This window comes from Lagenorhynchus albirostris, chromosome 19, assembly GCF_949774975.1.
Source record: "Lagenorhynchus albirostris chromosome 19, mLagAlb1.1, whole genome shotgun sequence".
Classification (NCBI taxonomy): domain Eukaryota; kingdom Metazoa; phylum Chordata; class Mammalia; order Artiodactyla; family Delphinidae; genus Lagenorhynchus; species Lagenorhynchus albirostris.
Genome location: NC_083113.1, coordinates 15169784 through 15184936, shown reverse-complemented (window position 1 = coordinate 15184936; position 15153 = coordinate 15169784). Strand labels below are relative to the sequence as shown.

The 15153-nt window shown below is 47.3% G+C and overlaps 1 protein-coding gene across 12 annotated transcripts in view; it reads left to right on the top strand.

Moving 5' to 3' along the window:
- Nucleotides 1-4679: 4679 nt before the first annotated feature.
- Nucleotides 4680-15153, top strand: part of SIPA1L3 (signal induced proliferation associated 1 like 3) — a 237685-nt gene continuing 227211 nt past the window's right edge. For 4 of the 12 annotated variants that reach the window (XM_060132601.1, XM_060132600.1, XM_060132598.1 and 1 more), the window contains exon 1: nucleotides 4682-5529. The gene's annotated coding sequence lies outside the window, so the exon portion shown is untranslated. Of the gene's footprint in view, nucleotides 5530-11569; nucleotides 11647-15153 lie in introns of all 12 variants that reach the window. The other 8 variants (XR_009537315.1, XM_060132602.1, XM_060132603.1 and 5 more) reach the window with 5 other exon arrangements.

Sequence of the window (15153 nt, the reverse complement as noted above, 5' to 3'; positions counted from 1 at the left end):
CACCTTGATTATCCCCTGGTCCTCCTCAGGACCACTGTTTAAAAACCTGTAGGAATACAAAAGAGGCCAGCTTAGCCACTGATACTTTTTGAGGAGCTAGAAATCAGAAGGCAAGGTCCATGAACTCATGTTTATTGGACACTTTTTGAATGTCAGGAACTATGCATAAGATACCCTCTCATTTAATCCTCACTGCAGCCCAGTGAGGTAGGTATTACCTCATTTGAGAAAATTGAGGCTTGGAGAGGGTAAATAAAGGAGTTGGAAGTTGAATCTTAGCATTGGCTATCATCTAATAGGATATTATGGGGGAGGGAAGCAGAGAAATCTAAGAGGGGCTGGAAAGGAATACTGTCACAGGCAAATAATTGTTCCTTGCTGGTGATGGGCTGTCAAGGGATCTTTTTGCAAGAACTAGTAGTTCCCAAAGTGTGGACCCTGGACCTCCTGTACCGGGATTCCTGGGGGAGAGGTACATCTTAAAATGCAGATCCTTAGGTACTGAAGCAGAACCATGGTGGTGGGCCCCTGAGCGCTTCCCTTGTAACAAGCTCCCTAGGTGATTCTGTGGACCTTGAAGTCTGACTACTGAAACAGGAAATCGAGATAAAGGGTGCCCAGGACAAAGAGTCAGCTCCGTGTAGCCCAGCTGGAGAAAGGATCCAGCCATTGGGCCTTGCAGGCTTTCCCAGGCTTGTGGAATCAAGTAGCTCTCTTGAATGTGATACATCTGCTATTCATCCTTCTCCTCCCCATTCCCTTCTCTTTGGCCTTCATGAGGACAAACCTCTACTTTTCTTAGTTGGATGGTGAATAAATCCTACTTTTAACAAGTTCCCTCTGTCAGGGGGTCTGTCATTACTGATCTGACGATGCGCTTGTTTTCCTCATTTGTAAAATGAAAATGCCAGATCCTTGCAACTTCACAGGATTGTTGCAAGGATAGACTAAGATAATTCCTGTGAATACTTTTTAAAGTATACTCTAAAGCAACAAACAATTATGACTGCTGTTTTTAGGCTGGTTTGGTTCTCAGAGAAGTACTAGTTTTTTCCTTCCAACCTATACTTTGTACTTTTCAGTTGCTCTGGAAACATTACAGCTAAATTTAATAGTCTGGCCAGCAGAGGGCAGTGGAAGCCATCCTTGCGCCTGCCAGATGAAGGAAAACTGATGGACTTTCAGTTTAAAGTGGTCCCCAAACTGCGATCCTCAGGACAGCAGCATCAGCATCACCTGGGAACTTGTTAGAAATGCAAATTATCAGGCCCCACCCTAGACCTACTAAATCGGAAACTCCGAGAGTAGGGCCCCAAAATCTGAGTTTTAACAAGCTCTCCAGCTGGTCTTAAAGTCTGAGAAACACTGGTTTGGAGAGCTGTTGGAGTTCCAGATCATTTGGCCTGGGCCTCCTGAGGCAAGGTCAGCAGAACCCACCCTCTGGCACGGCTAAGACTAGGCCCTGTGTTGCCACAGAGACTTGATGGCTGGATCTGCGGGGGGAAGCAACAGGCAAAACTTATCATCATCTCATGTGTAGGGTGGTTTAGTGCCCACAAAAAAAAGCTTTCACAGGGACTTCCCTGGCGGTCCAGTGGTTAAGACTCTGCGCTTCCACTGTAGGGGGCGCGGGTTGGATCTGTGGTCAGGGAACTAAGATCCCGCATGCCTCACGGTGCGGCCAAAAAAAAAAAAAAAAAGCTTTCACATCAATCACTTCATTAGTTCTTGAAAGAATTCTGAGAGGCAGATACCACCGTCTCCATTGTACATATAAGGAATGTGAATTCAGAGAGGAAGAGGGATGTGTTCAAAGCTACACAGGGCAGCTTCAAGACTAAGATCCAACTCACAGTTCAAGATTCTTTTATCATTTGAGAGAAGTAAAAGGTTCTCCCAGCTAATGCTAAGTGAGCTCTCTTCCCCACAAACCCACTAATGGGAACTGGGGACTGGCTTTCAGACATTAGCATCCCCTATGTCTTTCCACTCTCCCCAAGGCTGCATGCTGCCCTCCTGCCATATCTTTTTCCATTCTATTCTCCTGTAACCCTGCACTTGCTGCTCTTTTGGACCACCTTTCAGGAGCCACTGTGATCAGCTGAAATGGATCGGTGGATGGCCCTACGGGCCAGGGCCCCACAGCTCAGATTTACCCAACCAGCTCCTTCTTGGGGGCCCAGAGCTGCTGAGAGAGTAGTCATTTGTAGTCAACAAATTTGCAGTCATTGACATCAGTTTCCATTTTTCCTAATTATCTCCTCTGGGTCCAACTTCTCTTGACCAGCCTATAAAAAGCAAGCGGTTGGAACCCTTTGGGGGCATATTCTTTGGAGGTTAAGTGAGAAGGAAGGCTTTCAACCCCCATACCTATGTTTGTTGTTGTTGTTGCCACTCTCTCCCATCCCATATACCAGTTTCCTTAGAGGAAACCTCTCCTAAAATGCCCCACATTTGATTCCCTAATCCCCTTACCTGTCCTTAAAAGCAAGTCCAGAGAGAGCGCCAGATGCCTTAATCCCAATGGTCTTGACTTTTTAATATCTTGATAACCCAAAGATGATCTAAAGGGAGAATTCAAGTCCTGCAGCCAACTGAGAGGAGTCAGAATTTGGGGGCTGAGATATGGTATCTGACTGTAGCTGACTATAGAGACAAACCAGGTCTATGATTGGGCATTGATGCTGGTGCCACATCCTTTTTCTTAGTTGCAGTCCATTCCAAGGTACTGTGTCGGTGGTGGTGGGATGGAAAGCCAGCATCCCATGAGCCCTGCCTTTGTAATACAGAGAATTGGCTCTAGGGGGTACTGCACTCCGTGACACTATTGGGCCCCTGTTGAAGAAGGAAAAGAACAAAGTATTGTGAGTACATATAACAAGGAGACCTGACCACCCAAAAGAAGAGTGATGTGTGCTCCACACTTTGAGGTAAAGCCCAGCACGGATCCTACAGCCTTGCAGGTGGCTCTCACGTTTGGGGACAAGGATGCAGAAAGCCCAGCTGGCATCAGTTGACTGTAAAGTCAGAGGGACTGTAAAGCCCGAGGGCAATCTTGGCTTACTCTGTTTTTTTGAATTACTGTTAAGGAGCCCAAGTCTGTCCCCAGGCCTGGGACTGCTACTCTGGCCTTATAAGTGAGTTCACAGCTAGGGCTGGGACTGGAATGCACTTAACTTTACAGAAAGAAACAATTTTCCAGGACACACATATATTACCAGGGTGGGCTAGTTTCTATTGAGTGAAGAATTATCCAGCATGGGAGTAGTGATAGCATCCAGAACTGATTAAGGTTGTAAAGTGGTTGCCAGGCATTTTACATACATTGTTTCATTTAATTCTTATACAATGATTCTATGACTTAGCTATCATCCTCCATTAATGAAACAACTTTTAAAAATGGACATGGTAAAAATACTCAAAACATACCAAGGAACATATACTGAAGAGAAAGTCACCTGTCCTGTTCCCCTTCAGAAAGGTAACCCTGGTTGTGTCTTTCTTCAGGTGTTCTGTACACACACAAGCATGTATGTAAAAAATATTATTTTTCTTACACAAAGGGTAGTATGCTATATACACTTTTCTCACTTAATAATCTTAAAGATTAACTCATATTAAAACATACAGCTCTGTCTCATTTTTCAACAGCTGTCAGCTGCAGTGTATTCCACTGCGTGGCTGAACTACCATTTATTTATTTAAACTTCTATTAATGGAAATTGGGCAGTTTCCAACCTTTTGCTATAACCCATGCCACAAATGAATATCTTTGTTAATGCCTCAGAGTTTTAATTAACTTAAATTTTAAAACTGAAGCAATGTAAATCTTTTATTCATTAAGCATAACTTATTTTAGGTATACTGGCTTAAATAAATTATTAAAATTAATTTCACCTGTTTCTTTTTAATGTAAATTTTAAAATTGCATATTTGGCTTGCATTATATTTCTATTAGATAGTACTGCTTTAAATTATCACCGTCTGGTGGTGGTGTGGATTTCACTCCTTGAGAGTAGGAACCCAATTTATCTTGATTTCTCCCGTGTCCTCATTATCACCCAACCTGGCATGAAGTAGGTGCTTAATACATTTTTGTTGAATGAATGAGCAAATGAATGACCCTCTGCCCTCTCTCAGGAAGAAGAAATATATGCTTCCCAGCTCAAGTCTTACTGAGCATCTTCTTGGAAGGAAGATGAGGTGCGAAGGGTATTGACTGGGTTTTCTTGACCAGAGAACCTTGCAATTCTAGCCAGTTCCCTCGGTAACCCCTAGTGGAGTAGGAGTGGCAACATTCATTTTTTGAAAAAAAGAGTCGGATCCTTGATTATGCCAGCAGGTGGACTAAATTTGAACAAAATTTTCCAGGCCGTAAGTACTCAACAAACACTGGTTACCCTAAGAATGTGCTATAAACGAATGAATGGTAGGTAACCGGGCCTCCAGGGCAACCCCCTGGGTGATGGTCATGAGACTCCCGTCGAAGGCAGAGTTCCGGAGCCGCCTACTACGGGGAGAGGCGACCAGACACGAATCCCAACACATTCGGTCGTCCCAGCTCTCCGCGCCGGAGGGAAGAAGGGCGTGTCCGCCTCTTCAAGACCGGGTCCGCGCCTGTTACCTGCGACGACTGCATTCCCGACTAGGGAGGGCACGGCGTGTGTGGCGGCACTCAGAAGCTACGTGAAGGATCAGACCTAGAATAGGAGGGCCTGACGAGCAACCTTGGGGATGCAGCGAGAAGACTGCCAACAGGACGGTTAGCTCCCCAGCCCCGCGCCCGGTGGACTGACCGAGGCGAGGGGAGTGAGCGCGCGTGCGCACTGGCGCGCGCCCGGCAGGAAAAAGCCCAGCGCGAGGCCCCGCGCGCGCGCGCGCGCGCGTTCGAAAGGAAAAAAAAAAAAGTCCTCCCCGTGGGGGCCCGCGGCAATTTAGGCCGGAGTTGGCCGGCGAGCGCGCGTGCGCGAGCGCGCATAGACGCCCTTCTCCAAGGCTCCCCTCGGTTGGGGGTCTAGCGCGCTGCTCCGCTATTCCCGCCTCTCCCGAGGCTCGCGCCCTCGGGGTAAGTATCTCGCGCTTTGCGGAGAGGGAGGAAGAGGGTCCACTGAAGGAAGGGAGGAGGCGGACAGGGCTTGGAAAAAGGGAAAAACCGCCCTCGCCGAGCGAGGAGCGCGGTCAACGGGCTGGAGTCTGCAGAAGACACGCCTCTATCCCTCACGCCCCTCGGGGCTGCGGAAGTACTCTGGAGACTCCAGAGGCACTGAGGCGACAGGTGGACTACAATTCCCAGAAGGCAGCGCGGCCCCGCGCCTACAGCTCCCGGCAGCACCTGGGCACCAGGCCTTTTTCAGCTTGCTGCCGCTTAGGGCGAAACTACAGTTCCCAGGAGGCGTCGCGCGAAGCGGCTTGGAAGTGGGCAGCCTGGAAGTCACTCGGGCCACAGGAGCTGGCGGCGTCTCCAGCAAGCGGCGCGGATCTGGATACCGTGGTCGTGGGGCCCGCTGCGCGGGCAGCTGGGACGCCCAGGTATGTGGCTCTGGGTGCAGGGTCGGCCTCGCGCAAGGGTGGTGGGGAATCGGTGTCCCCTCGGACCCCGAGGGTCAGCGCGGGCGGGCGACTGGGCGGACGGCCGGGTGTGGGGACCGGTTGTTGGGGGCGGCGGCGGCGGCGGCGGGACTCTAGCCCTCTGGACCTGGCCGGTCTCTTGCCCGCATGCTTCAACTTTCCAGACGAGCTACCTGGCGCTGTTGCCGAAGAGCGTGGCATGGGAGTCGGGTAGCAGTGAGTTCGGGTCCTGGCTCTGCCACTCTGGAGGTGCGATATAGGGAAACCGCGCCGAACCTCAGTTTCCCCTTTCAGTCTAACCGGGGAAGAATAGTGTCTGTCTTTTGTTGGGAATTCTGTTGAAATGTTGAAATCTGGTGAATAAAGCATTTGGCACATAGAAGGCACTTATTACGTGTTTGCATTATTGTTAGCTCCCGAGAAATGGTGTGAAGGTATTATCCACCGATTGTGGTAAGTTGAGGGTGAGCCGAGTCCATAGTTAGCCTTCAATGCAGGGTGACTGCTGTTAACTGAAATTATTTTGTTAAGAGCTTTGGTTTGGGAGGCAGAGCCAAGTTCAACCGTTAGGTTCTAACATTTACTAGCTGTGTGACCTTGAGCGACAGACTTCACTGCTCTGTGCCTTCGTTTCTCTGTCTATAAAATGGGATTTTAATAGCAGCCACCTCGTAGAGTGGTTTTGAGGATGCAGTGAGAATACCATTTGTGAAGTGCTTAGAGCAGCAGCTGGCACATAGTCAGCATTTAATAAATGGTACCATTTATTCAGCGTTTTCCCAGTTTCTCAGAGACCCCCTGAGGGTGGGGCTCTGGCTGTAGTGTTGGTCTTCCAGTGGGCCAGACTCAGAACTGGTCTGGTTGACTTCTCCTGCAGCCTCAGGTTCCATCTATGTAAAATGGGGTAACAATATCAGCCTCAGAGGGTTGTAAGGATTTGCTGAGATTGTATTCCTAGTCCAGAGCCATCTCTCACTAAGTAGCAGCTCTTATATATTATAATTGTTCTTCTTCAATGTTCTCCATCTGGCCCAGAGACTGCCTGACTATGGTGGGATGTGACATGACAGCTCTGAGCTACCCCACATGTTCCCTCCCAGCCTCAATGTCCCATCTGTGAAATGGTAGTGATAGGACATTTGTGCTAGGGTTGTTTTGATGATCCTAGGAGATAATTCATATTTAGTGTTCAGCACAGGGCCAGGTGCATAGTAAGCACTTAATAAACATGTCTTGTTTTTCTTGATAGGTCTTTGCTGCTTACGTTTGTATTTACAGGGCAGAGCAGGGACAAGGTTAATGTCTCCCCCCCCCCACCGCCCCAATTTTTATTCACCAGAGGTTAAATTGTGGAACATACTGCAGTATAAGGGCCTGAGAAGAAATGGTACTGACTTGCTCTCAGCAGCCCCCTGCTCAGCTCTCACACACTCCTCCCCGCAAGCCAACACATTCACTCTAGGGCTTTTTGTACTGTACCACTGCTGCCAGCACTTGACTCTGTCTCAAAGCCCTGTTAGCACCCTCAGCTCCAGTTCCAGATGTGGAGCCTGTGCTCCTTGATGTCCTCTGGTGACTGTCCCCTTGGGTACCATGAACTCAAAATGTTCAACCTAAACTCCTTTTTCCTCTCAGACCCAGTAGTCACCATCTTGGCAAATGGGCCAAGCCAGAAACTTGGGAGTTGCTCTTCTCCCCCAGGCTTCCCGGGTCTAATTGATTGGCAAGAAGGATGGAGCTGTCTTATTTCATAGCAACCATTTCATTGGCCCTTCTTGATCATCCCATCTTGTGGGCACTGAAATTCTCCCTTGGCCACTGAATATGGACTTTTCCAACAACGTTGAGTTGTTTCTTTCAAGTCACCAAGGATTGATGTATGTGAAACATTGTATTCATAGGGTGCCGAGAAGGCACTATGGACTTGGCCAGATTGCAATGGCCACAAGTCGGGAGTAAAGCCCTGGCTTTCAGGGGGCCCATTTCTACAGTTTTAGCCTGGCAAAGCTTGGCTGAGTCGCTAAATTTCTTTCTGAAAAGTTACACCGTGTCAGCGGCTTAGAATATCCTCTGTGGGAAGGGCCATCCTGAGCATTTTGGGAGGTAGCATACATACCAGGGAAGAGGCTGGGCAGGGAAATTCATTAGCTCTCCGTTTAGGGTGAGTCTGTTGTCAGATCTTTCATTGTAATTTCACTTGGAGATGGGAACCGGTGGTCTCAAATTTGTGCTGACCACTAAATTTGCCTAAGTGCTTTTTTATTGTTTATTTATTTATTAAGTTAATTAATTAATCATTTATGGCCGCACCACAGGGCTTGCCAGGATCATAGTTCCCCAACCAGGGATTGAACCAGGGCCTGGGCAGTGAAAGCACCGAGTCCTAACCTGGACTGCCAGGGAATTCCCCCTAAGTGCTTTTTTAAATCTGAGGAAATAAAGCAATGGCTTAAAAAAAATCTTGGTCTTAATTGTTAGTGACAACAGCATGTGGGTTTTTTAGCAGTCTGTGTGGAATGGTCAGAGTTAAACATGAGCCTGTTTTTCAGACATTGCAGTTGTTAGGCGGTAAATCAAAAATGGAATTTAGAATGTGCAGTGATTGGTGCCTTTTTTTCCCTGTAAAAGGTATTTTGCGGTTATATTTCAAACTTTGGTGTAAAAAAATGACACAGGTTATGATAACAGCTTAACCTTGTTATGTGTTTAATTCCCCAAATCTAAATTAAATGTATGTTTTAATAAAAGAATTGAACAGTCATTTCCTCTAAAGTAAAGGGTTTGGTTTTAGCCGTTAAGATCAGATGCTATTGGACCAGTTTGTGCATTTGTGTTTTCTTTAAGACTGACACTGCTGTTTCTTAGAACTGCTCTGGTCATGGCTTTAATTTGTGTGTGTGTGTGAATTGGTTGAATTTGGCTTTTCAAAAGTTATGCGGAGATATACATGCTCATAGTAACATGTCAATACAGAGATACGTAAGGAAGACGATAGGTGCCACCCTCCACTCCAAAATCCCATCCCCCGAAGACAACCATTTATTCAGACAGTGAGTATTTACTGAGTATCCAGTGTCAGGTTTTGGAGATGTCTGAGAGAACAAAGTAGATTCTCTGCCCTTGGAAATTCGGGTAGATGCTCTCACTTACCTCTTTCTATACTTATATGGATATATGTATGCAAATATTGACTGTTTTCTTCCTTCTCCCTCACCACTCCCCAAAAAAGGAGAGATCAAGACACACATATTTGTATTGATTTTTTAAATATTTGATAGGGCCTATCTCTTCAAGTCATTACATACAGATCTGAATCACTTTTTTTTTTTTTTTAAAAAATACTATTTATTTATTTGGCTGCACCGGGTCTTAGTTGCAGCATGCAGGATCTTTAGTTGCGGCGTGCGGAATCTTTTAGTTGCGACATGAGAACTCTTAGTTGCAGCATGTGGGATCTAGTTCCCCAACCAGGGATCAAACCCGGGCCGCCTGCATTGGGAGTGTGGCGTCTAAGCCACTGGACCGCCAGGGAAGTCCCTGACTCATTCTTTTTAACAGCTAGACATGCATTCTTCAGTGTGGACAGACCATGCTCCACACCACCGTCTCCCTATTGCTGGACATTTAAGTTGTTTCTGGGATTTCTTTTACATTCACAAACACACATCCAGTAAGCATTCTGGTACATAGTCAGTGTAGTGTAGTGGCTAAAAGCATAAACTCTGGATAGTGAACAAGACAGACAAGATCCTTGCTCTCCTAGGGTTTACATTCTAGCTGAGGGGACACACAATAAACAAGGAAACTTCAGGTGGTTTTAATTTCAGATGGAGAAAATAACAGGGTGGGGGGTATGGAGAGAGGGGTTGGGGCAGACTGGCGGTGGGGAAGGGATTTTTTTTTTAATGAAGTATGCTTTCCTCTTCAAATTTTTTTAATGTTTATATTTTATTTACTTATTTTTATGGCTGCATCCGGTCTTCGTTGCAGCACGCGGGCTCTTCGTTGCGGCACATAGACTCCCTAGTTGAGGCACGTGAGCTCAGTAGTTGCAGTGCGCAGGCTTAGTTGCCCCACAGCATGTGGGATCTTAGTTCCCCGACCAGGGATCGAACCCGAGACCCCTGCATTGGAAGGCAGATCCTTTACCACTGGACCACCAGGGAAGTCCCAGGGATGGTTACTTTAGCTTGTGTGGCCCGGGAAGGCCTCCCAGGCCTTTCTGAAGGGGAGTCACGTGAGAAGAGGCACCAGCTGTGCCAGGAGCTGGGTGGAAAGACCATTTCCAGGCAGAGGGAACAGCAAGTGCAAAGGCTCAGATGTGAGAATGAGTTTGCTACAAAAACAGTATCGTGGCTGGAGAAGAGTGAATTCCCATTGTTTGAGTTCACACTACTTTAATTTTTGTAAAATAATAATGATGATGATAATAGCAGCTAACATTTCCTAGTACTTTACTCTGTACTTGGTGTTCTTCTAAGCATTTCACACTTTTCCTCAGTTAATCCTCACAAGAGTCCGGGATAGATAACTCACTTTACAGACGAGGAAGCTGACTCCAGGGTCCAGGCTCTTCCCCATATGCCAAACTCCTCTTCCCAGGCCCTCCTTAGCAGGCTGAGGCAAGTTTAAGAAGTGGATGCAGCATTTCCCTTCCATGTCGTTTGACATGCACAGCACTGTGGACTATATTTAGTACCTCATTCATGTGGCAGCAGGAGTGGTCTGGGGATGTGGCATCGTTTCCACTGACAGTGAGACACGATGGGGTCAGTTTCTGTTGGGATGTTTAATTGGTTGTTTCAAAACTGAAGGCCCTTGAGCAGAGCCTGTCCTCAAATAAAACAAGGTTGACTGCGTGGCTGCCACACCAGACGCAAGTTAGCAAGAAATGAGGTGTGGTGTCGAAGGAGCATGAACAAGGCGGTGTCCCATTTGGGTGAGCTTTGCAAGAGGACTTGGGCCAGCCAAGGAAAGAGTGTTTCTAAGCACCAGACCAGCCTTATGGACTGTTAAAGTATTAAAATACAGTCCAGTAATTAAGGTGGTGATGCCTGGCCCTGCAGGGGCTCTGGGACCCTGTTCCAGCCACCATGACTATGTCCATTTTGATTTGGTGTAGCTTTGACCTTAAGGGCTGTGCAGTATTTTGAATGAAGGGCAGGCCTGGTTAGATGTGAGGATGGCAGTGGTTGCTTTTAAGACCAGGAAAAGTATGGAGAGCATCTTTCATCCAGCCATCTGTGAAACATTTTTTTCTACCCAGCCTATGTGCCGGGCACCATGCTAGACACTGACAGTATGAAGTCAAATAAGAAGACTCTGGTTCTCAAGGGTCTGCACCAGTACTGTCCATTAGAAATATAATGCGAGCCACCAATGTGAGCCATATACATAATTTAAGATTTTATGGGGAATCACATTTAAAAGAGTAAAAAGAAACAGGAAATTGATTTTAATAATGTATTTTATTTAATCCAAAATAGTATCATTTTGGACTTCCCTGGTGGTCCAGTGGTTAAGACTGTGCTTCCAGTGCAGAGGTCATGGGTTCGATACCTGGTCAGGGAACTAAGATCTGTGTGGTGTGGCCAAAAAACAAAAAAACCCATCATTTCAACACGTAGTCAGTATAAAAATTATTGAGATACTTTACATTCTTTTTTTTTCACATTAAGTCTTCAAAATACAATGTGTATTTTATACCTTCAGCATCTCCATTTGTGCCGGCCACATCTCAAGTGCTCAGTAGCCACAGGTATTGGACAGTGTGGACCTAGGGTATGAGACTCATACCCTAGGTGATAGGTCAAAGATGCCACCCCTGTTTTATCTTGGTGAATAAGGGCAGATGAATGATGAAAAGCATATTTATCATAGGCAGGGGTAGCTAAACTCACAGCTGTCATCATCAAAGGCCCCTTCTGGGCCTGGCAGTGTGCTTGGCGTGTGTGACCTGTGTTGTGAGGTGGCAGGGACTCTAATCATCCCTGCTCTACAGATGAAGAAGCTGAGGTCTGGCAACGAGAGGCCACTTGCTCACGGTTAGGAAGTGATGGAGGCAGAATTTGAACTCAGGTGTGTACTCTTAAATCTCTTCAGTCTCTGTTGTATATGTTGTGTTCGTGTTTGTTTGAGGGTTTGAGGGATGGGGTCTGAGCTTTGAGCCACAAAAACCATAGGAAGGACTCATCACACAAAATGCATTCCCAGAGCTTGTCAGCGTCGATCCTCGAGTTTTATATTGGTGCTGGAGTGCTGGTTTAGACCTGAGTGACTGGCTGATCCCCTCCTTACGATGAGCTCGAGGTTTCCTGGGAACAGGTCTTTGCTTCCCAGGAAGGAGAAGGGTCTTTGGGCACTGAGGACGGTGGGCAGGGTGAGTGAAGGAAACGAGAAAAGGACGCAGCCTACTGAAAGCCCATTCTGAGCAAGCAGCTTATTTGGGTGTGAAGCCTCTCTTCTCTTTTGTCTGCCTCCTGTGGGAGCTGTGTGGCCTTTTCCTGTGAGCTCAGCGATAGCAGAGTTTACCCAGTGTGTGAATCTTGCCCTTGCTGTGATCCAGAGGCATTGCTGGGTTGGGGGATAGCAGGAAGGGGACTCTTTCATCTATGGGAGTCATTGTTCTAGACCTTTAATTACTCTCTTGGTTCAGGGCTCCCCATCTCAGGAGCAAGGAGTGCTTGTTTCTCCTACTCAGACAAGGCAGGTGCTGGAGATTCTGAGTCTGTTCATGTCCTCAGGTGGTTGACCTCGTGCCAGCCCCTGTTTCCAGGTGGTAATTCATGAGAGCTTTAACCTCGTAACCACCCTTATCTCCTACTGCTGGACAGTGCCTGGCATGTAAAAGATGCTCACTGAGTGTCTGTTGGCTGAATTATTAATACGACCCAGCATTCATTGAGCTCTTACTGTGTACAAGGCACTGCTCTGAGTGCTTTTCATGTAATAGCTCACTTAATCCTCAAAACTACTCCATGGTGTAGGTACTCTTATTATTCACATTTCCTACGTAAAGAAACTCAGATCTTGAGAAGTGCAAATCACAAAGCTGGTGAGTGTCAAAGTCAGAATTCAAATCCAAGCCGAGTCCAGGCTCTTAAACGCTCATTCTGCGGTCTCTCCGTGGACGACAGACAACCGAATGGGGTGGTCAAGCAAGACCACACTGACTAACTAGTCAGCCTCTCTATTCCACGTGTGGTCTCTGATCTCCTGGTCCAGGTAGCCCCGCAGCAAGTCTCAGGCCCCTTTGGGCCTGGAGGCTTGACCATCACTCTGGTTGTGGGGTTTTTCTGTGATTTTGGAACCTGCACTTCCCCTTTCTTTATTTTTTTATTTTTTTTTGGCCGTGTTGTGTGACATGTGGGGTCTTAGTTCCCTGACCAGGGATTGAACCTGCACCCCGCTGCCTTGGAAGCGCAGAGTCTTAACCCCTGGACTACCAGGGAAGTCACCCTTTTAAATAACAAAAATGCACTGGATATTTGACATTATTAAGGAATTCTTGTTAATTTTTTAGGTGTGATAATGATACTGTGGTTCTGCTTAAGAAAAAGTCCTTATCTTTCAGACTTATATTCTTTTTTTTATAAGTTTACATATTTTATTTTTGGCTGTGTTGCGTCTTTGTTGTGGCGCACGGGCTTCTCATTGCGGTGGCTTCTCTTGTTGTGGAGCACGAGCTCTAGGTGCACGGGCTTTGGTAGTTGTGGCACACAGGCTCAGTAGTTGTGGCTCGCGGGCTCTAGAGTGCAGGCTCAGTAGTTGTGGTGCACAGGCTTAGCTGCTCTGCAGCATGTGGGATCTTCCCAGACCAGGGCTCGAGCCCGTGTCCCCTGCATTGGCAGGCGGATTCTTAACCACTGCGCCACCAGGGAAGCCAAGACTTATATTCTGAAATACCTATGAACTGTTAAAGACATCTGAGATTTGCTTCAAAATAATATGGATGGGCAGGGAGTGGAGGGGGCCAAGTGTATGGACGAGTAAAGAGATAAAGAAAGATTGGCCATGAGGTGATTCTGTTGAAGCTGGATGGAGGAGGTTTATTATACTCTTCTTTTCACCTTTGTGTGCTTGAAACATCTCACCATGAAAAGTTAGAAGCAAGTATAACAAATTTCACTCAGCGTTTGTGTGTTTCAAGCTTGAGTGTAGTATGGAGGAATTCCCTGCCTCTGCCCAGTTTGCTTATATAATAAAAAGGAATTTTGTTTTTTCTTTTCATCATACGAGTCAATACTTGGCTCAGAGCTTTGGAAACCTCTTTGGTAAAGCAGCATCCGGCCACAGCGAGGGCATCAGTGAGCCTGCAGAGGCCACACGCTTCCCCAGCTGCTCTGAGCACTGACCACGAGGGTGCTGGTTCTCTGAGTCAATTTGCAGAAGTCCCTCTTCCCTGAGATCTGGTTCCCTCCAGCACCTGACCGTGGGGCGCCTCCCACATTTTTTCCAAAGACGTGTTCCAGCAGGAGGCCTCAGATCCTCCTCCCATCCTCCCCTCAGGACAGCCGTGCACAGATCCTTCCTCTGATGTGTCTTTGTCAGGGCCCCACATGGAACCAGTATCCAGCATTTGGTTTGCCTCCAGCCCTGCAGCGGGAGGCAGGGAAAGTACCCCCTTTCAGTTCTGACTTTTGACTTTTGACAAAGCTGCAAGATGCAGCATGTGCCGGTGCTGCGGACCTGATGATATTTCTCATCAAGACAGCAGATAAAACTCCTTGACAACAAACGTTCACTCCGCCCCACTTCACATCAAGCAGAGACTCCTGTTGCATTTGTTCTTTTGGGGTCTCTAACTGAACAGCAAGTCAGTGCGGGGCAGAAATCCTTGTGTGAAAGTGGCAGGAAAAGAGGGCACCCTCATTTGGGGGTTTCTGCTCGAGGTTTGCTTGCTAGATGGGTAGCAATGGTTGATGTGAACAGGAGCTCGGCACTGATCCTGCCCGAGGCTGGCGGCATTTGTTCTGATGCTTAGCTCTTTATACCACGCGGGGAGGAAGGCAGGCAGAGTCCTGCAGACCCTCCGGCTCCCTCAAGCATCTACCTCCAGCACCTTCATCAGTTCTGCCTTTACTTTTCCTTCACAGGCTCTGAGGTGCGTCCAGCATGGAGAGAACATTAGTATCACTGTCACCAGTTTAGGCAGCTTGCTTTTTCCGGGTTTCCCAGTATAGACCTAGCACATGTTAGATCTGAGGGTGGCAAACCCCAAACACTGACACCAATTCTGAGTTTTTATTTATTTATTTATTTATTTTTATGTTATTTTGGCTGCGCTGGGTCTTTGTCGTGGTGTGCAGGCTCTTCGCTGCGGTGCGTGGGCTCTAGAGCGCCGGGCTCAGTAGTTGCGGCGCGTGGGCTTAGTTGCCCCGTGGCATGTGGGATCTTAGTTCCCCGACCAGGGATCGAACCTGTGTCCCCTGCATTGGAAAGCGGATTCTTGACCACTGGACTAGCAGGGAAGTCCCTGACTTTTAAACTTACTCATTCAACAGGTATTCACCCAGCTGAATGCTCTTCTAGGTACTAGGTTTATAGCAGTGAGCAAGGCAGACATGGCTTCTCCCCTTCCGGGGC